At 31.3% G+C, this 24268-nt stretch overlaps 1 protein-coding gene across 1 annotated transcript in view; it reads left to right on the forward strand.

Annotated features, from left to right (window-relative positions):
- Positions 1 to 3939: 3939 nt before the first annotated feature.
- Positions 3940 to 24268, forward strand: part of LOC149415236 (arylalkylamine N-acetyltransferase 1-like) — a 122373-nt gene continuing 102044 nt past the window's right edge. Inside the window, exon 1 of the mRNA XM_089642805.1 lies at positions 3940 to 4168. The gene's annotated coding sequence lies outside the window, so the exon portion shown is untranslated. The remainder of the gene's footprint in view (positions 4169 to 24268) is intronic.

Genomic DNA, 24268 nt, shown 5'->3' on the forward strand with positions numbered 1-24268 from the left:
TCATTAAGATTGTACTTTTGATTGAGAACGGGGACCAAATAGAGGACGAAAATTTTCGTGATAATAAGATTCGTAATGACTTATATTTCAACAAAAACAATAAAATATTTTGTGTTGCTTTAGAGATCAGTCTTTCCCAACGGGGGTAGTTGGTGAAATCAAGGGGAGGCTGTGGCGGTCTCGACGGGCAAATGGAGGGCGGTGAATTGCTGAAATGGAATCAAAGAAATCTGAAAAAAGTAAAAGTAAAGTAGTCGTAGGTACACCATTGCATGTATCTTACAGATGAACCGTTCAATTGCATAGAAATTAGGTATTATTGATGTATTCAAATTTAAAATACTTCATAAAATACGTTGAGAAAAGAGCTTCTTTTTAAATTTAGAAATATAGTATTCCCGGGTTACAAATAATCTCGGAATATTAAAAACATACCTACTTTCGTTCTTGGATTTTGGATTTCACTTATTTAAGCAAAAAATGCTGTTTGTGCAATGATTTAGGACCAATCTAGTGGAAGATCAAACCCGTAACGTCCGGGTTAAAAAAATGGAAATTTTAAAACTACCAGCATAACCAGTGGTCGTGATCTTCCAACGTGTGATTTACACGTTTTTCACAAAATTTTAGCCTGCTGCGCTTCTTTTTACTCCGCTGTCATACAGACATAGGTTGATACATTTGATGGTGCCATATCTTCATCGGGTTTCCCCAACTTTTTATAATATTTACTTCATGTGCTATCATGAAGTCCACATTGTTACCATTAAAAAAATCTACAATATATCGACTTTCATTCCAGTGCAACGATAATGAGTAAAGTCTTTCTCAGGGGTCCCAAACATGTTCTACCATTCACTTCTGTAGCGAAATCAGTCCAGTAGTTTTTGAGTCTGTAAAGCACACACATACAATTACATTTATTTATATGGATACATATTCTGTTTTCACGATCTGTGTTAAATCAATTGAAGTATTTATTAATATTTGATTTTTTTAGTAAAAAATCCAATAAAAATTTGAACAACTTACACTTACACCTTAATCTTACACTTACAACTTAAAGTTACACCCACCAACGTAATATATCATTGATGAAGAGGATAATATAAGGCAAAAAATAATCGTAAGGTAATAGTTTTAATTCTGAATTTGAAATTTGAGATCGACATATATGACGTACAATGACTATATCCCAATGTTTCACTGGGTTCGATTTTTAGTTGTGACCGTAATCTTTTTTATTTTATTTTTCATTATTCTTTTGGATTTGTTTTTTTTTTCATCTTCACTAATTTAATAACTTTATTTATGTCACTGAGTTTGTTGAACCAAAACTGTGATCTAGGAGGTTTTGGTTAAACCCGACCACCGATTAAGTATGTTTTTTATAGTCTCTGCCAAATAAATACATTTTCTTATCTCACGATAAAGAAACAAAATTCAGCGCTGAAAAAAAGACGTGCAAAAAAATGGACGATTTGTGAGATTTTTTAAATGTGACGTGAATTATCAAAATAGAAGTACCATAAATAAATGTTCATTAAACAAACCACGATCTGGCGTTGTGAATTTTTATCTTCATTTGCAACTGTTTGTTTTTAATGTTTTATTTTATTACTGACACAAACCAGTGAAAATCACGGGATGTTTTAGGATTTGTGAAGCTGAAAGTATTTATAAAAAAATTTCCTGAGGGTATAATTATATTTTTTGATGACAAATAATTAGAAAACGACCAAAATTATTATATCGTTAGAAAATTTAAAAAATGATTTGTGATTCATATTTAGATCTGGCGAACATTTTAACAAAAAAATACACACATCGAATAAATAATAATTATTTTATAAAATGATTTTGATAGGTACCTATTATTTTATCGGTTGTCTGATATGATTTACACTCATCAGTTCTTATTTTAAAAATTAAATTTATTAATTAAATAGAACGTATTACGAATAAGGATACAATTCAAAACCAATCCAAAACCACCGATGCAGCGACAAACAAAATAAGTATTTCACAAACCATGAGCGCGAATAGCGTAAACTGAAAATGTCGCATAAGTAGGTAAAAACAACTCTCGGTTCTTATAGATTTATAAAATATTTTGGAAATAAAAAGTTTTAAGCTCTTAAAAAATAACGTAATTTAATAATATAATCTCCATGCAATAAAAAAAATGATTATTTGAATATCCCTTGATATGAAAAAATGATTGGTCATCTATTTTAAATAATTTATGCTTTTTCAAATATTTTCGCTAACACCTGTTAATTATAATCGTTTAATATTAGCGTTTTTTATATTAGCGCGCTCCCTCTAACATTATATTTACATATCTCCCTTTCAAACCATCTTCTTCTTCTTTTTGAACGCTTACTATATGGAGCCTTAATATAAAATTCTTGAAAAACACCGATCTGTCACTTTGCCGTTTTGGTTTGGAACTTGAAACAGTCCACACAATTCCAGAATGTCTGGGCTTGTTTGCCAAGCGCGAAAACTTCAAGTTTACAGTAAAATTTTCACAAAACTCAGTGAACTGAAGTAACAAACTATTAACAGCGTCTATTCCTGAACCAAATGGGAACTTTGTAAATACATCGAGGCCGAAGCAGTCGTCAATATATTTCCCACTGAATAGAGGTAAACTGACAGAATTCTGTTGTGGGCGTATCTATGTGCCGGAAGAAAGATACATTTTTTCTTACTTAGGATATAATTGATCAGTTTTAAAAATGCTTTTTTTTCCAAGTGTGTAAATTATATTCATCTGTCTGGGTTTAAGGAGAATTTTTACAAAATTCTAAAAGAATGTGATCTTACTGTGGTACCCCATTCAAAGGTCACATTGTACATGGTTTTTATGCATTGGCGACATCTCTTTTTTTACAATTCGTTGTTTTTTTCAACCCTTCCCTCACGGTGCTAGAAAATCCCTCGAGGTCCGGTGCTGTGTACTCAGTACAGATATGAAGTTAACCTCTTTTTAATAAAGCTATTGATTTTTTAAGATTTACCCAACTTATTAACAACCACTTTCTTTACATTAATGCAAATGTGCATGATGCGATAACCAGCATGAGCGAAACCGCGAAACCCTGTCTGGCACTACCGCACAACTCTACACAACAGTCGACATGTGAATTCTATACCTACTTTTCGACAAAACGTGTTTTGTGTGTATGTGTGTGTGTGTGTGTGAGGGTGTGTTTGTGTGTGTTTGTATGCGCATTGAACAGTTTAAATTATTGACATGAGGCCACGTTTGAATTTGTGCAGTGAATCTGAAAAAATGTTAATGTTAGACTGAGTTACTGACCGTTTTACTGAGGAACATCTAAAATATGAACTCTGTGCTTAGTATTTTTTAAAGAGATATTGATATATTTATAGCCATGTCGAATCAGTTGACATGATTCAACAATTCAATTCTGATGAACGTATTACTAAAATCTCTGATGTTTCTAGAAGGATCCCTCGGGAAGTTACTAATCCATCGTCTAGAAAAATAAAATTTCATGCTTATCTCTAATTCAATTTTATGGTTGAAAAAGGTTTAGAAAAATTTTAGAACAATTATACACAAAATATTTTAATGATAATGTACTATTTTTATTGAACTTACATATAAATAACTTACATCCGTAGGGATTCTTTTAAAAACATATACAATTTATCGTTACGAATTCATCGGAATTAATTTAAATTTTAGTTTTGTGTCACCTTAAATAGCAGAAAATTGAACCTGTGGCGCTAATAAAAATTTTCTATTCGGTGATATTTTCTTACATCACAATTAAGAACATCTCGATATATCGAGTTATTGTTCGATTCAAAAATGTTATTTCCAGAGTGCGATATGAAACTATGAGCTATTTATGACGTGAGTAGCTCACTCTCGTCGTATCACTACGATAATTCAGTGTGGATCGGTCGCGTCTCTGTATCGCGTGTAATTTGAATAATCGTATTTAAATAAATAAAATTTATTCAAACACTTGTGAAACGTGACCTTAAAGTAACTCATTCCGTCGGAAAAGTTGCTGGTGACAGTTAAAAATTTTCTTAAATTTTCAAAGTTTTATTTTGTTTTATGGATAGTGTCGCTAAAGTTTACACCACAAAAGGATTTTCACCACAAAATTTTACCTGCTAAAAGGTAAGTTTATTTTTTAAGTATTTTTATTAAAAGTGCACTATTATTAAACAATATAAATTCAGATGTTTTGTACTTCATTAGCATTAAAAAATTCGAAAATACATAATTATTATATTTGTGGTGTACTAGTCAGCTTATTTGCCTTCCAAGCAGTTGATCAGCAGTTATTTTTTTGGTTTGGTTTTTTGAAATATTAATTCGTAATTTTTTAATAATAATAAATAAGTATTGTGAAAAATTCTCAATGCTTTTTTAGTATGTTATATGTAAGCGAAATAAATGGCACAGCGATAACGAACAATGCACTCTTTCACATTGTTTATAAACGAATCACGTGTTTACAGTTAAATTAATTAGATTTCAGAATGGAATTTTTTTAATTTTTACTGTGTGAAAATCGATTATTTGTTTCTTTCTTTAATTATAAAATGGGTCGGATCAACATAATCGTCAACACTAGACCAAACAACGCACAACACTGTAATTAAGCCGTCAAAAGGGAAACAAACACAGTATGAAATCATTTGTGATTATTAATAATATATTCAGACATTTTCATTAGTGAGCAAAAATCGCTTGTTCTTACTTGTTCGTCGCGCCTGGACGAAGTATTGATGATAATATTGACAAATGACATTAATTGTCCGGCGGTTAAGAAATCGTAAAGTTAGTAAAATAATCAAAACATGGCAAATATCTCTTTGTATTAAAGGGTTGAAAATCCTTTGATACTTTTCTCAAACATGATAATGAAATCATATATTTAAAATTTTTCATCGCTCGAAAAAACTAGATAACAGATAATGAACCAACATTTTAACAAACGTTAATAACTACATTCGGTGATGAGTATTTTGTAAAACGTCTAAACATCTCTTTAAAATTTTAATGGAAAAGCTATTCAAAATAAGTACTTAGACTGTCTACGAGAATTCTTACTAGAATTGCTTGCATTGATAAGCTTTCGGATTGCATTACATAATACTAGAAATCCAGACTTATTTCAGTGCCGAAATTCTGGGACAAACTACCATGTGTATTCCTCATTGCCCAGAATACTAATGGAGGGAAATAATTATAACGAGTATCGAGTAATGCGAGCGAATCTTTTTCAGATTTATTTGTTTCTCATTTTTCTTTTGAATGTTGTTAATATTATTTTCAATGATTCATAATTTTTCAGTTCTTATAGCTTTATTCATTGCAGCATCTTCTCAATTACATTAACAAAGCTAAAGTAATAGAAATGTTTTTATTAAATATAAAACGTAAATAAACTTAAGTTTTTTTTCTACAGAAACGGCGTAATCATTTTGTGTTTATCACAATATTTACTAGGTAAATCGAAGTGAGCTAGAATAATAGTATTACAAATCGATTGATTTAAAAACACAAGTATTGTTTATTTTGTATTGTTCCGGATAATCACATATGCTATCGCTTGATGGAAGAAAATAACCAATGTTAATATTTCTTGGTAAAGCAGTAAAAATAAGTTGGGTATCAGAAAAAGACGACTTATAAAAACTTTGAAGAATTCAAAACTAAAAAAGTATACTGAAAATATAAAAAAACCGTAACAGTAGTGTAGTAAAAATACTTTTTGACTACGTAAATTAATTAATCCCTCATACACGTAAGCCCAGCAGTTTATGGGGTACATAAATATTGATACAAAAGAACATCATAATTTCTATTCCTCTATACTATTCTACCAATTCTTAACTTACCAGTTAAGAAATGTCGCATTATAACTAATGTATTAAGTACCTAATTAAGTTTTTTCTAATTTTTGTTGAAAATGAATGACTTTGTGTGCACCAAAATTTAATCAAAATAATCGTCATCTAATATGAGAATAGACAAATAAGTACAAATATACAAAATATTTTACAACGTGCGAAACAATTATATTACATAGGTAATTATTGAATCAATCAATAAGTTAAATTAATTGATCAAGTAAGTGACACTGAATGTAGTGAATTTTCAATACCTCAAGGTACAATACCTTTGCCATTTATCATATATATTAAAGATATATTTAATCCATTATACTTCTAAGATAATATTCCAAATAAATCTACACCATTTAAAAACAATAGATTACTCAGACAAACTTCAACTCTCCCAACTCCAAAATGTATAACAAAATGCAATGGGGCAATTTAACTACAAATAACTTGGGTTAACTTTTTTAAATTAATTACCAGAAAGTATCCGAAATATAAATAAGGTTAAAGATTTTATACTTCATTTAAAAAAACACACTGATAATTGAAACTAAACACTTTTGCATTATAAATAAAAATAATAACTAACAAAATGACACATCCCCAATACACACAAGGCTAGCTTTATTGTGGTGGTTCAACTTGTGAAATGATTAAAATATTTTCCGTAAATTATGTAAAATTATTGTTATGAATAAATATATATTTTTAAATCAACAGTAAATATAAATTTACATTACAGAATAAAGGAAACATAAAAATGTACGAAATTAATTTTTTTTCTACGTTTTTAACTGCTATTTATTTATATTTTAGCTAATTAATTTAATAATTCGCGGAAATAAACGGAAAAATCAAAGTCATGTCAATTAATAAATTAGTTTGTTTTTATTAACCGATATTATAAAATATGTATACAAAATCTATAATGCTAATCGTAACGAAAGAGCAATGCAGGTTGCCTAAATTAAGGCGCACGAACAATATATGAGCTAAATTATCCATTACTTATTTTTATTAATTTATTTCTACTTGTTAGAAAGACTAAGCACATTACTAGCTAATCCATTCAGACAGTAAACAATTTAAAATTTAAGACATTCATACATTAAATATTTAAATATTAAATTAACTTGATTTATAATGTTTTATTCGACTGCTTTATAAGGTCTCTTGTCAATAATAAAATCTTAACAATGCATCAGTTAACTGTATGACCTAGTTACTTATCTACAGTATTATCAGTTTTGAGATAAAAATGATGCCGTTGACACAATTCACAACAACCAAAAAAAAATAATATACGTCTTATATATTATGCACATAAGAACGTTTTATCTTGTGAATATGATAAGAATTATATTAAAAAAATTATAACATTTAAATAAACGTTTCAAAACGGTGCTGTGATGGATACGTGAGATATTTATTATACGGAATTTTAAAATATTTACAATTTTATTTGACGTATTCAAATTCAAAAAAATATTTATTGCACACAAATACAGAGTACAAAAGGTATAGCTTATAGGTTACATCCATTGATGTATTATACTAGATTAGCCCTGTCTAGTTAAATTCATTTTAAAAATAACGCCACGTAGCGTACGTCACAAATATGGAGATGAACTTAACAACCCAATTCTGTTTAAACTCCTTGTACAAACATTCAAACTCGTAAGCAAAACCACGGAGAATTTGTTGTCAGAGGTGGTGTAATATGGACATAATTCAAATTTAAATATTTGGAACTCGGTTATTTTTGTGATTGAAAAAATGAACTTGCCCAGCATAGCTGAGAAGCAAAATAGACCAACAAAAGGTAAAACGCAATGCACAGTGCCCATTTCGCATTGCGACATAATGCGTGGGCCTTTTCATAAATGTGCATGTGAACCAAACCAAAATTGTGTTGGGGTTATTTTTAAATGAATATGCCGTGTCTAGTCTAATTTAGTCTATGGTTACATAATATTTCTTCCAGATAACCCAACAAATACAAATTATGTTACATAACCCAACAATTACATGTTAACAAATGTATCTAAATAATAAATAAAAAACAGAGGCATTTAATTTATGTAATGTATTCATTTAAGGTGTAGTGACATTTGTTTAAAAGGAATGTTTTTAGTGATGATTTAAATTTAAGTATGTTGGTTATTTGTTTGATGGTACGTGGAAGGTTGTTATATACTTTAATGGCCATGTAGTGTGGTCCTTTTTGAGATATAGTTTTGTTTGCTTTTGGGATTAATAAGTTTTCTGTGAACCTTGTAGCGTGTTTATTTGTTGAGTTTTTTTGTGGGAACTTTTCTGGAGGTGATCGAACTAACAGGAAAAACTCCATTATATATATATGTCGTCACTGTCAGAAGTTTGAGATTTTTTAAAAATTTGTCTGTTATTATTATTATTAATATTATTGTTTCATAACGGTGTCCGGAAAGTCATGGTATAAGCGGAAACTAGTAAATCTACACCATATTTGGAGTCGATTTTGTAGGATAATTTTTTTTTGAGCTTTCGTTTTTGAGTTGGTAACAATACATATATTCATAAATACAAAACATAAGAAATAACAATTAACACGACTATTGGAATCACTAGATCTCAGAGTCAAAAACATATCCAACAAGCAACTAGAAATACAACATTTTGACTAAAAATCTTCCAGTACTATGGTGCTAATTTTTACAAATAAACCCCACTCTCATTCAAAACGCACAACAATATTATAACACTTAAATCCCAAATAAAAATCTGGTTACAAAACATAGGGAGATCAGAAATGGAAAATGGTTCCATGAAATTTCATCGAAATGAAAATTCAACACACTTTAAAAAGTGATATGGAGTCATTAAAAGTGATGAAACAAAAACTATTAATAGTTACTTGGTTTTCGTTTCATCACTTTTCATGACTTTATTTTTTTTATTAAATACCTATACAAACACATTACAATAATTTATAAATGTTGATATTTCGAAGCTGCCCAACTCAATTGAGAAATTATTTCACGTGTTTGAGTTGGGGAGTGGCGTCATTATGGTTTATAAGATGTAAAATTTTGTTAATTGATGTAGCTAAAATTAACAAATAGTTATAAAACTAGATGATTAATTTGATAGCACAATAAAATTAAAAAAATAAGAAAGTTAATTACAAACTTTAAAAAATATAACTTAAATAATATAATAGTTTTAAAACTTAGAAAACATAAGATGTAAAAATAAAAATGTACTTATTAGGTAAGAAATAATAGAAGGTAGGTACAGAACTGGTTATAAATTGTTCAAAGACTGAGCTGGCAATATTGTATGAAATGAGTACTTAACAAAATGCAACAAGAATAAACGCATATTTCGAAGCTTATAAAATAACTTTAGAGGATATGTAAAAAATAGTATATGTTATAATAATATAATATATTAAAATAATACTTTTTGTTTATATTTTTTTTAAATTAATCATTAATTAATTATCCTTAGATTAATAACAAGATTCAATCAATAAAATTACAAATGGGCTCATATAATCAATTATGTAAAAAAATTATCCAATGAAATTTAAACTTATGATTACTGTTAGGTTTATGATTTCAGATTTTCACGACCAAAAGTATTTTTGTTATTTGTTTTTGGGGTTTTATGCCGTGTTGCGCTCCTTCTTTAGCCAACGTTTCGGACAACGTTACAGTGTCTATCATCAGGGCAGATGTGTGATCACACATCTTAAGTAAACAAACTACAATAAGTGATGAAACAAAAACTAGGTTAAATAGATTACATAGGTAACTATTGTAATGATCTGCACTTTTCAAACTTTTCTTTATTCAATGAATTTTCTTTAAGTTCCGTAGGTAACTTTTCCATAAGGCTTTGATTATGTATATATCCGGGGTAGGAATATCCTCCCTGCCGTCTGTACAAGCCTTTGCTTCTCTCTCTTGATTACACACTCCTTCGAGTGTGTGCACCCTAGTTTGTCTACGTGTTTTACGACCTTGAACGTAATTATTTCACGTGACGGTTCAGTATAAAAAGGTGTTCACCGAACGTTGTGTTGTTTTTTGTTTCTCGGTATAGAAACCTGATTATCTATGTATGTGGTATCCCTCGGTTCTTTTGAGTTAGAGTGAGTTGAATCCATTACCGCTGTGTTTTAAAGCCATTTCATAAACCTTATTTTCTGTCTCGCCTGCTCCCCAACTAGCTACGTGATTCTACCTGTCGTAGGGTAATGTGAGTATGATAAAGTGTTAGATTTTATATACATGTGATATTTTGGAAGGGGAAGGAGAAACGAAAATGAATTTGTTCAAGCTAAGTTGGCTCCTCCGCTTACCAAACAAATCTGATGAATGATAATTAGAACAAGGCAATCGATCTCTACGTGTCTGGATATCCGAACCGGCCGGGTCTGACCTTGTTCCGGTTGGCAACTTTCACGCCAGAATAAAGAAAACCAGGTCTTCATACCAATTTCAAAAATGCCCCAACCTCATTACACCTCCAGGAAAATCTACTTTACTGAATGTAGAAGGGGATAACCATGACATTCCTTGTCACGAATCTAGTCGCGAAAATGTGACACGTAAGGTCTCATGTTACATGCCACCTCCAGAAAACGCTGTAAATTCCACGTCGTCGGGAACTTACATCCCTTTCTAGGTCAATAACACACGACGATCTTGTCGACATTATGTCTGCTTCTATGGATAAGTTGTGTGCTTACCCATTCAGCCAATTATCATGTGAGATATATGTAAGGTTTACTCGAAATGTCAAATTTAGGATGAGGACTGTCTGTATTTTAATATTTAGTTCCAGTAATTATTTTATGAGGTTACTAGTTCCCTCGTGTATTAGGTATGGGTATCTTCTATTGAATACCTACCCTCTCAGGTGGGTATTAACGGATAATTGGTTTGATTTTGGCATTTATTTTATGAGGCTGCCTACCTCACAAAAAGGGACCTGTTGAGAAAAGTTGTTCGGCTGGTAGTTTTATTTCGGAGATTACCATCTCCCCTTTTGACTCTAAATTTGTTCTTATGTATCCCAATTTGTAAATTAGAAAGTCAAATAACAGTCAAATAATAATACGCTATCAAAACTCCCTCCCATTCGACTGACTGTACTCTGCGCCTATCCTAAACGCCTCTATCCCTGATAGAGTTCGCTGTTTCAATTGTACGCCAGGGTTGTGGTAGGTACTCTGTAGATAGGTATTTTTATACTGCGAATTTATATTGGTTGGCCTAATTTGTAATAGGTATTTAATGTTTTCGTCGGCGATTCAATACCTATCGCAGGGACAACGCCACGATTTGATTCGTAATGTTTTTAAAAGAATAACAGATCGGCAGATAGGTAAAATTTTAATATGACCCCCGGACCGAGGCATTCCCTAACTCAAATGTTATCGGCCTACATATAAAAAGGTCATTGGCCCGTCTCCCTCTTACAGCTGATAGATAATCTCGTCTGGCGCATTCCTGTAATGAAAACATTATTTGGATGGCAGGTGTTGTAAACCTGGCATTGAACACTGTGACTGGACTCCTGTTCCTCGGTTGCATCCGTCCTTTAAAAGGTCTTCTGGAATTTAATAAATAATATAAAAAAACTCACCTTGTCAGCCATTTCCCAATCCCAGTATGAAGCTTACTTGGTTCTACCCTACATAGCTAAATCAGTTTAGTTTAACTTCTCTCTCTCTCGGCATTCCTTCCTCATTTTAGCGAAGTCCTTGCAATTTGCTCAGTTTTATGGTCTCCTCCCTAAGTCCATAGAGGAGTAATTAAATAATTCTGTAAATAAAATTGTACCTCCCTAAAACCTCTGTCAGAATTCGAACCCGCAGTCTTATGATTTATCCTAGAGCTACCTAACCTCTTATTTAATGAATTGTTTGATTCTTTGGTTTACGGTCTCTGTGGATAGGACGCCATCTCGTTAATTATTAATTCCTCCCTAGCTCGATTAACCGATATGGTAAACACTTCCTGCTGCTAAATACGTTCACTTTGTTTTAAGACGCAATTATTATTATTATTTCTATGTTTTTAAGATAAGTAATTTAGTTTGAACTGTTTACGAAATCACGTTTAAATTAACACATTTTATAATATAATCGCGATCGCACAACATTTAATCGTATCCTCACTGAGTCCAACCACTTCCACTTCACGTAAACACCGGTTCAATAATATTCCACTCTAATTTAATATTTAACAACAATTTTTTAACACCATCTGAATTCACTAACTAAGAGTAATTTCACACATTTTTTTCAATCACCACTGATTTAAGTTGGTTTCTCTGAGCTCTATCTCTATCGAAGTTTAAATCCCGACTGCATTCGTCCTGCAATCCTCTCTTTCTCCCTTCCCGTGGGAACGTGTTTACTTTAAAAACACTTCAATCAATTCTCCAAACTCACGTCTAAAAGAGTTCATCTTATTTTTAAACACGCTGCAAGGTCTAAAATTCCGTGGTAAAGAATTCATAACTCTGTTTGAAGGGCACGCCTGTCGCATTTTATGTTGTTAATCTAAACAAAAAATTTTTTGGAGTACGTTCGTCTCGTTTATATTATGTAAGTGTTCAAACCATCACACTATTAAAACTAATTTTTGTCTCATCATTTTTAACACCAGAAAAACAAATAACAAAAACTGTTGGGTTTATATTAAAGTTGTTTGATTTGTGATTTGAAAGTTTTATAATTTTTATCAGTTTGATTTTATCCGGAAGGGCATTAAATAATTTTATATCTTAATAAGTATAATAATGGTGTTGACAAGCACTATTTTTACATTGAGGGATTTCTAAGTTACCACGTGATCTTGATCGGTTACTTATTTTTGTAGAATTTGTTGAATTGAAATGGTCTTTAAGAATTTGTAACTGTTTAAGCTAATATCCCTAAAAGGGTTAAACAACTGCGTGGTTGGAAATATCGATGGTTTTCTTAGGATGACTTTCAAAATTAACCTTTGAACCTATTCTACAGGCGAAAGGTTAGTTTTGAAAGTCCTTCTCTAACCTGTACATATTTTAATTGTGTGTTTTGTTTATACTGTAGGCATCTTGCAGCCTAACCACTATGCAGGGACATTGCGGGTGTAGATTATTTTTATAATAAATCGTTTGATAAAAAAAAATTGTCCTTGTAAGAGCCCTGAAGGAGTAACCTTTTACTTATACCAGGGCGGGTAAGCGGTGGATAACCTCCAGTCCCTTCCCAACCGATTATACCATATTGTAATATAGATTTATATAATTTTTTGTAGGTGTGTTGAATTGTAATTTTAATGAGATACCCGGTCACCACCCTTAAAACGAAACGAAGGTCTAGAATATGTATTCTCTTCTAGGAAAAAAAACAACTGATGCACCTTGCCCGTAAATTGCTATGTTATCAGTTGGAATTTGAGCAAATTTTCTAAATGAAAGAAAGTGAAATTCTATTAAATATTGCATCAGGTTTTTTGTACTTAACGGACGGCGAAACATGGTTTTTTGACCGATAATGAGAAAAGTAATTAACATTGGCAGATAAAAAAGAATACCTACATAATATTTCCAATGAACTGTTTGTTTCTTACAAAATAAATATTTATGGCTTCGGATGGTCCAGATAAAATGCAATTTACAATACTGTTATAATTTTTAGGAATGACCTTGCTAAATGCCCTACCAGCGGATATAGATGTGTTTAATATCACTATACCATATTTAAAAAAAAATTATGTACATGTATTGTTAGTTATAATAAAATTTATTTATTTTTATTTATTTATTATTTTATTTACGCCCTAATGGGCTTTTACATGAAAATATACATTTACATTGATTACAATAATTGAACATAAGAAGATAAATGGAGTTAATTGTAAGAAAGCAACACATATAATAAAATTTTGTGCAAATTAGCAAAACACTAATAAGATGGATTCAATATAAAATATACCCAAGCATGAAATAGTAAGTAAAAGAAAGTTCAACATAAAAAGTAAGTAAGTGGGTGTGTTTAAACCCAGTATTAATTGTGAGTTTAACAAATCGATAAACCAATATAAATTAGAGTGTAACTTACTCGTGAGGTAAAGAACATTATAACAGAGATTTAAAAAAAAAAAAAAAATAACAAAATAAGAGTTGCACCTGTAAAAAGCAAAAACTAATAGAATTTAGCAATATCGACATGAATAAGAAATAATAAGATCTGAGATGGAACATAGTGTTATGTATAAAAAGTAGTTAGTAGGTATATGCATACAATTATAAGAGTATAGTAGAGCAAATAAAAAACAAACAAATATGGATATAATTTACTTGAAAGGTTTCGAATGGGAGAAGATGTAATAAAATTATTAAAGCTATAAAAGTTAATTATTAGCCGATAGAATCGAAATAAGTTGCCTTTTAAAGCTCACAAAATTGTCAAAACCAAACATATCTATAAGTTCACAGTATTTATTCGCAAGGTTGTGAATTCTAGGAATTGGTGAAAAAATAGAATAATTAGTGTTGAGGTTCTTGTTAAATTTAAAAGTATCTTTACTGCGAGTTTGCCTAGCAGGAACATTAATGCAAATAAGTTCCAACAAATTAGGGCTGTCAATTAAAGATTTAATAATTTTGAATAAAAATAGCAAATCAATTAACACTCTTCTATCAGATAATTTAAGAAGTTTAGTTTCAGCAAGCAAGTTATTGTAATTTATAAATTCGATTGGAATTTTCATTTTAAAATTAATGTACCGAAGGAATTTATTTTGTACCTTTTCTAATGATTGAGAATGGACCTTGTAGTACGGTGACCATACGGTGGAATTGTATTCTAATTTGCTTCGTACTAACGAGCAATACAGATGTTTTAATGTTGACATACTTTTAAAATTTGCTCCCATTCTCAAAATAAAACCTAGTATTCTCATCGCATCGCTTGTTATTTCATCGATGTGTTCGTTAAACTGTAGACTCTCGTGGAATATAACACCAAGATCACGAATCTGTGATACACGAAGAAGATTAGCACCATTCATAAAATAGGAAAAATTAAGTGGATTTTTGCCTTTGTAAAAACTGATAATCTGGCATTTACCTAAATTTAGTTGCAAATCATTGACAGAACACCACGCACATAGTTTATTAAGGTTCAACTGCAAAATTGCGCGATCGTCATCGTCTTTGATTATTCTGTATATCTTCAGATCGTCGGCAAATAACAGGACTTTAACATTAGTAAAAATATTAACAATATCATTGATAAACAAACAAAATAATATTGGGCCCAAGTGAGATCCCTGTGGTACTCCGCTCGAGGCAGCAAATGTATAAGAAGTAAACGAATCTATCTTGACTGCTAAGTACCTTCCTAATAGATAACTCTTAAACCATTCCAACATGCTCCCTCTTATTCCCAACAATTTTAGTTTACGTAGTAATATTTTGTGGTTTACTTTATCAAATGCCTTACTGAAGTCAGTATATATGGAATCAGTTTGATGTGATGCATTAAGGGCATTAACAATATCATTCGTGTACAATATCAAATTGGTAAGAGTAGATCTACCTTTAATGAATCCATGTTGAAGGGGAGAGATGGTTCGATTGATTCGGGATATCAACTTATCTAGTACTAGGCTTTCAAAAAGTTTGGGTAAAGTAGACATTATACATATTGGCCTATAATTTGTTACTTCGCTCTTATTACCTTTTTTGAAAATGGGCGTTAAAAGACTAAACTTCCAAAGGTCCGGGAATACACCTGATGAGAGTGACTTTGTAAATAACTTATGAATAGGATATGACAATGTATGCATACAATTTACTAAAAACCTGGGCGGAACATTATCAGGTCCTGCGGATTTTCGGGAATCAAGACTCTTCAGCTTAGATATAATATCGTCTATGGTTACATTACAGTCAGATATATCAAGAGTTTCAACCAAATCAAAGCACGAAATATTGCTGTCTTCACTTGCATTAATGTAAACGCCGCTAAAAAAATCAGCAAAAAGATTAACAGTTTCCTGAAGATTTTGGGATAATTTAGAATCGAATGACACACTACTAGGTATGTAAGTACCATTTTCTTTTTGGGATTTAACATATTTCCAAAAGAAATTTGAGTCGTCCATGATAGAGCCTTCGACATCACTAATGTAATTTTTGTAACATTTTGCGGAGAGCTTATTGCACTCTGCCCTCAATTTTTGAAACGCAGTATAATCGATGGCCAGGCGACTTTGTTTGAATCTCTTATGAGATAATTTTTTGAGGTAAATTAAGTCTATCAGGTCTTTTGAGAACCATTTTGGGTATAGAGTTTCTCTGTAAGTCGTTAAAGGAACAAATTGTTCAATTGCAGAATTAACGATGAAATAATTTTTTTTAAGGTGTACATTAATATCATCGTCGCTATCAAAGAATGACCAGTCAGTCTGTTTAAGGAAATTTGAAATTTTAACATAGTCAGCTTTTTTGAAATTTCGAGTTTCTACTACCTTTTTTACGATTGGAATTGGTTTAAGATTGGACATGCATATTTCTAGTGGTGGATGGTAAACATCGACAGGTAATAGAATTTCGGTACTTCTCACAACACAGATGTCAGACACATTTGACAGTGCCAAATCCAACGTACGACCTCCTATATTAAGAACATTATTACACTGTGTTAGACCTAAGAACAGTGCCATATCTCTAATAACACGAATATTAACATTAGAACAAGAATTGACAGAATTCATATTACACCAATCAAAATGTGGCAGATTGTAATCACCAACTAGAAGTAGTTTAGTATTAGGATATTTAGCACAAATTGATTCAACCTCGTCGCAGTGATTGCTGTAGCTTTGGACATCAGAATTCGGAGGTAAGTATGCACATCCCACTATTATTTTACCTCTAGAAGTGTTCACATTGACAAATAGTTGCTCGATGGATGTGTTTTTTGTGGATATTTTTGAAGAACTGAGATTTTTTGAGATAGCAATGGCTACACCACCTCCTCTCGTTTTGGCACTTGTTTTAGAATTCCTATCCATACGGTAGATGTTGAAATTAGGGAAGCCTAATTCGGCGGAATTGATTCCTGAGTCGAGCCATGTTTCGGTTGAGCCATGTTTCAGTCGAGTCATGTTTCAAATTGTACCATAATTGGACTTACCTGTCTGTCGTACATTAAAAAAAAAGTCTAAAATAAGTTTTTCTTTTCACATGACATTCTTTTAACATGTATCCATATTTGACTGAGCATATCGAAGTCCTGTTTTAACCCGACTGTTTTGAATTTTGTCAGTCTGTAAATTTGTTCCATTCCGTTTTGGTTTCAATATGATTGCCGTTTTATTAGTTCAATAAAGTTGATTTTTTCAAATGTCAAATCGTCCTGTTAATCCGGACTTTTTTACTTGCATTTTTTCAATATTATGGTACCTGCCTGCCCGAAGAAAGTTTAGAAAAAGATTTGTCTTTGAGATAGTGACATTTCATTGTGAAAATTCCTTATTTGAAATTACAAAAAAATGATTTCTTCATTTTGTTTTAACCTTTTGACGACTTTATTGTTTATAAGTTGTTGTGGAATGTGTTTTGAGTAGTTTGGATGGTCTGGAATATTGATAATCAAATTGGCAATATTATTGTTTGTCTCGAGAGCACTTTATTATTTTGGAGGAAATGTTGTTTATGATTTATTTAATAAGATAAAATTTGAAATTTACTTTTTTTATGAGGTCTATTCGACCTTTTTGATTAAAAATGTTAGTGTTAACCAATTTTTTCTACTTTTTTCATGTTTTAATTAAAAGATTGCACTGTTTATTTCAAATTCCACAATCTAAAAGGTAATTTAATCCAGTTTTTTAAATGGTATTTATATATACGACATCTTCAAAATGAAGAATTTTTAATGAAAATGAAATACTTTGTAGGGACCAAATTTAAACAATAATAATCTACAAGCAAATGACTTCTTCGTCAGGATAGTGAAAATTAACATATTTAAACATAGACAAATAAGCACAAGTAGAAAAAATACAATGAGAGGTTATTATAATAATAATTATAAATAATCATAAAATATATCATTATAATTTAAAAGAATTTAAACATAAAAATGCAAAAATCAGCCATTTTAAATGCATGTTACAACACATTACGAAAGATTTTTTAAATATTTATATTGAGGGATCAGTAGGATTTATAGGTCCAATTAGATTTTCTACCGAGCCGAACCCTCTGATATGAAAATGTCTGGAGTCGGTGAATTATTTTCCTATTTGATCTCTGGTGATTTGACATGTTGTTTTTGTATTATTTTGTATTTATTATGCTGATATCATGTGTGGAAAAGTGTGTGGAAGGGTTTAGTTTTTCCTGTGGGGAAGATTTAACCCGGACACAAAGTCGAAAAATAATTAAAATTAATATTATTATGTAAACAGTAAATTATTATTAATAAAATTCAACATAAATTAATCAAAGAGTAACTCAGGCGTATAAATTATTATCAATATAGTTATCAAAGCAAATATACATCTAAGAGATGGCTATTAAAAAATTGTTTTGATAATATTTAGCTGACTATTAACACTTTTTCTAATTTCTAAAATTTTAAAGTTATCTAATTGTAAACCCACTGTATTCATACGTAACTTTTTTTAACCCCTTATCCTTATTAAAATAATGATTTGATTCCAAAATGTGGTTGGCAAATTCAAAATAATATTTATTTTAACACCTAAGGTGCTCCCTGAGTCAAGTATTAAAATTTCTCGAAGTCTTACCAATATAAAAAAGTAAATTTAAATTTAAAATTAATTACTTAACAGAAATATATCATTATATAAAGTGTGTTGGGAAGTCGGTCACCTCTTAATTGCAACTTGATAACAAATTAACCGATCAATCATAATTTTGAATTAAATAATTATTGTCAATGCCAAATCTGATCTCATTCAGATGCACTTTGAAAACAGAGAAGTACTATAAATCTGATTATATTATTGTGCAGACATAAAGGCAGATAGTTCTGGAAAAAACTGGAAATGTACTGGCGAATACCTTAAATATTATATCTTCTAGTTAATCTTATTTGAGGTAATCTTAGATATGATATTTTTTTCCTTTATCGTGAGCATTCAATATACATAATCATTTACAGCCTTGACCATTGACGGCACGTGACTTTTGAGTGTGATAGAGTGAGAAGTTTAAAAAAATCGACATTATTCACGTTGTTTAGTTCAAAACGATTTTTTTATTGTTTTTGAAAATTCGATATTTGTACGAAGATTTTTGAAATTTCAGTTTGCACGTGCGCCGCACAGATTTCCTGAAAATCTACAAAATTTTCGACAAAAAAAGACGCTTTTGGCTTCATCAACATCAATAATGCATTTTTTCGTAGTATTATCACTCTAATATATCCAAAAGAAATGGGCCTTTAGGTACTAATAAAAAACACTTTCCAACCGTTAAATGGCGTTTTAATTACATAAAAATAAATACTGTACAAGTAACGTCAATCTTACTAATAAAATTTAGATACGAACCTAGAACAAAAAACAAAATGGCGCTGAATGGCAATTTGACGACAATGTTAGATTTGAATTTCTGTGTAACAACTGGGCTTTAAGCTTAAATGTCGATTTTCAGATTTTAATCCGAAGGCTTCGTGACCAATATAAAACCATTTAAGTCACAGTTCCTTATCACGGCGAAAATAGCTAACAGTTGCTTAAACATTTCTTACTGAGTATTTGGTCCAGTTAAAAATAATGCTACTAGATACTGAGTTCAACGCCGGTGTCCTAAGGCAAGTACCATAAATAAACCACTCACGCAGAGGTATGAAAGAATAAATATTTAGTCAAGTACTAATATTTTCAAACTTTTAAAGAAAACATGTAAACATTTATAAAAAAGAATTATTAATTTATAAATAATTTAGGTACCTACTTTATCGCCTTCTGATATGATTTTTGCTTATCTGTTCCAGTTTTGAAAATAACAAGTTCATTGAACTTGAATCACTTCACGCATGCACACATGCACCTACAGCTTAAATTAGTATGTTTAATTATAAAGCATGGAACTCGGCTGAGGGATCCTCGTTTATTTCTGTTTTTTCCACTTCTTTTGGTAATTTTTCAAAATTAATTTTAAAGCAGACACGTTTGAACGTACATATTTGTGCGCACCAATAGTTTGGAAAGCTAAACAAGCACGAATCACGGAGCATAACCAAAGTAGATAATAATGTTTTATTTTTGGGCTACTATGCTGTGTTGAGCTTTGTCCTTATTTAGCCAACAGAAGTTACAGTGTACATCAGTGTTTCCCACGGTGGGGCGTACAGCACATCAGTGGTGGGGAACCACGCTTCAGAGATGAGACACGTAGGCATTCCACATATAAAGGGGAATACTCATCGGTCATACAAAAAAATGCCTGAGATGAACAAAATTTAAATATACGCCAAATTGTACTTAAAATAGAATAAAACCCGTTGCAATTTCAATAATTATCTAAAAACACGGAAACTGTGCAGGATGTAGCTGTAGATGTTGTATTGGTACAATACACTGCTTAATTATTTTATACATAATGTATAAGTATAATGAGGAAATCTATAATTGGTTTCTCAGTTAAGTAAATTGCACATGTATAAACCAACCAGGTAACTGTTAATTTTCCTAAAGTAAAATAAATAATTACGATAAGAAGATGATACATAATTTTTCCAGAGCATGAGTGCGAATTTGTAACATTCAGCTGGATATCCGTGAACATGAATGATCACAGTAAGAACATAAGAATGGATTTTGCTTAGTATGAGTGCGAATGTGCCTTCTTATGCTTGAATTTTGTGAACATAGTTAAACTAAGAAAATGAGAATGGTTTACTTATCCTAAATATGAGTGATAATGTGTATCGTTAAATTTGACTTCCATAAACATGAATAATTACATAAAAATTAGTTTTTCTTTAGTATGAGTGCCATTGTGTATCATCAAACGTGACTTCTGTGAACATGAATTATCGCAGTAATAACATGAAAATGGTTTATCCTTAGTGTGAATACGAATGTGAGTCATTAAATTTGTCTTCTGTGAACACGAATAGTTACAGTAGGAACATGAGAACGGTTTTTGCTCAACGTGAGTGCGAATGTGACATTAAGACTTAAAGAAGAAACTTACACTAAGGATTTGCGAAGAAACTAACACAAAATATCCTAATTTGCATGCCAGAAAGTTATTTTTACCGTTTCCCTCAACTTATTTGGTGGAATGTGATTTTAGCGCCATAAGCGATTTACTCACTAAAAAACGAAATCGATTGGATATAACTAATAAAAGGGACCTAACACTGAAATTAACTAAGTCAGATCCGGACATAAAATTTATTTGTAGCAAGCGTTATAATATATGTATATGTAATTTCAGTTGTAATATATGTATTAGAATAGGTTTTATTTAATTTCATGATTGGTTCATATGTTAACAAACATATTACAATATGTAATTGTAAAAAGCATTCACTTTGTGGCTCATCATAATTTATAATAAAAACACATAAATTTGTTTTTGTTATCGTGGTCAAAAACAAATTTATGTGTTTTTATTATATATTACAATATGATTTGAAAATTTACCTGCTGTTTAATTAAAAAAGATGCCAGTGGGGCATCTGACTTTTGAAAAGACTACGGTGGGGCATGGCATAAAAAAGGCTGGGAAACACTGCTTTAGAAACACCTTGTCACACTTATCTAAATAAGGAGGCAGCGCAACACGGCATAATACCCCAAAATAAATCGCTGTAATACTTTTTGGTATAAATATCTCAAATCATATGGATCTACAGATTATTTCGCATAATTTATCATACAAGCTTTGCTATCTACGAATTTGCATAAAACAAATTAATCCGTTATTCCAAGTCACGAAGAATTATCGCTTCTAGTGGTCTAGACAGACTTATAACAATGTTTCGTGCCATTTCAAAACAATGTCCCTATTGGTCAGAGCCTATCCATTTGAAGGTTGTGTCGCTAGACTTTGTTGAGATAAAATAGAAGATAAGGTAGTTGAAATGTACAATACGTTTCTGGTTTAGGTTCAGAAAGACCTAAACTGACGTCGAAGCACAGAAGGCCGAATTATCAATTGACGATGCCAAAAATATTTTTATTTGATCAGAAATGTCTATGAGGAGACTAATCAATCAGGGTTAGTTGAGGTCAGGTGCTCGTAGAATTCTTAAAATAAAAAATCTTATCAAATTGTTTCTATTTAAAACAGAGATCGGTATTTTTTAGTAGTGACATAATTTTGGTTAAACTGCAAAATGACGATTTTTTGTAAAACTGTTCATTTTCCTACATTATAAATATGTAGTTTTATTCCCTTAATGTTCATTTAATTTAAAGCTGGGTCTCTAAGACAGAATTAATTAACAGCGATGTTTAATTTGATCTAGAAAATTAAGTTATATCAATATTGGAAGTAATAAAAATATGAACGGATATTATTTAATGCAACACAACTTGTAATGGTCGAGATAATTTATAAATGTCACTAGATTATCGCGTTTATCAACGGTAAGACAACTATTACCTGCGGAAATTAATTACTTCCACTGTCATTTTAATAACACAAAGTTAGTTACTACAATGTTGCTATAATTTGTTTCAGAAAGAAGAACTTTTGAATTGGAATTGCACGGCATGATAATATAAGAAAAAAATAAACAATATTAACGATCAAATTATGAGTGAACCCGTCCCGCGCCCGTCGTTCTACGGGTCGGTAAGCAATCAACATAAATCAAATGCTGTAAGACCCTGCGCAGAAAAGTTCTACACCGAACTGCGCTGAGACCGCTACCTTACTACAGGGAACTTCATTTTCAACGCCGGGTCTAACAGCATTTGGATTATGTAGATTGCTTATTGCAGGCCCGTGGGGTGACTGTTCAGCTAAATAAGTCGCAAAGGATCCTTCGACACCATCTAGCGGTTATTATGCGATTAACAACGTTAATATTTTTTTGTATGCAGTCCTGAAGGTTCCCGCGATAGCTTAGTGGAAAGAGCCGACACACAGTGGGCTGAAAATCGCCTTTCATAGACATAGAGACTTGAATTTTCAAGGGTATTTTTTTGGCTAGAAATGGTTTCTGCTGATCATTACTATGCTATAAAATTTCGTACGAAGCAATTGCGTGTACAAATGAAGGAGTTATCATTATTTTAAGAAAAAATTGTATTGCACTGACATTAAAAATGAGGCTATCTCTGGAATCATAATGTTGGCCATTCTATCCTTACACACAGATATACTACTATTTATTTGAATTTTTTTGACATACTTCGTATTGTGGCGCAATTCGCGTTTTTTTTTTTTAAATCCTCAAAGTTGAAAAAAAACTTATTTATGTTGGTGATTCATTTTAATGCTTAAATGCTTTACATATGAGTATGCTTTGTCTAGTTTACAATATTTTATTTACACTGCAAGCCTACTCATATGTCAAGCATTAAAATGATTTTTAATGTCAGTGCCATACAATTTTTTATTAAAAAAATGATAACTCCTTCATAACATTAGTATACGCAATTGCTTCCTACGAAATTTTATAGCATAATAATGATCAGCAGAATCCATTTCTAGCCAAAAAAAAATACCCTTGAAAATTCAAGTCTCCATGTCTATGAAAGGCGATTTTCAGCCCACTGTGCGACACCCGGATAGGCCTCTATTTCAAATCCCGATCGCGCGTATAAACCTTTTTACTTGTGGGTTGTAATCATGTTGTAATGCATTCTATTTTACGAATTTTAGCACACAAAAGTCTGTTATAATAATAATTGATACAATAATGTCAGCCAAAAAGAAGAATAAATTTGGTCATTCGTACACGGATATACTTACAAGCCGTTCGAGTTTTGTGCGCGTAGCATACGCGCCACTCGTGAGTATTCACCATACTATTTTACCAGTGTTCATAAACGACGCGACGCGTCGACTACGGGTTTGACGTCAAATGCACGACATTGCTGGTGCACGATAACCTGCTTGCTTGCTTTCGCGTCTACTACTTATTTGACAGAAATAATTTGTTCTGTAGTTGGGAAAATATCCATGTTTATGTAACGAGATAATTTATCGGAATACGTTAGAAAGGATTTAACGGAGAATGAGTGGATTAAGGTTGGAAAGAAAAGTGAATTTGTCATCATTCTCATGTTCCTTGGCGGTGACGAATGCCCTAAAAATTTGAAAATTAGTGTTCGTCGCTAGAGTCACTTCACATCATATAGGGTTTTCCAAT

Source organism: Hesperophylax consimilis, chromosome 18, assembly GCF_061612785.1.
Source record: "Hesperophylax consimilis isolate HC1 chromosome 18, BYU_Hcon_1.0, whole genome shotgun sequence".
In the NCBI taxonomy this organism is placed as follows: Eukaryota; Metazoa; Arthropoda; class Insecta; order Trichoptera; family Limnephilidae; genus Hesperophylax; species Hesperophylax consimilis.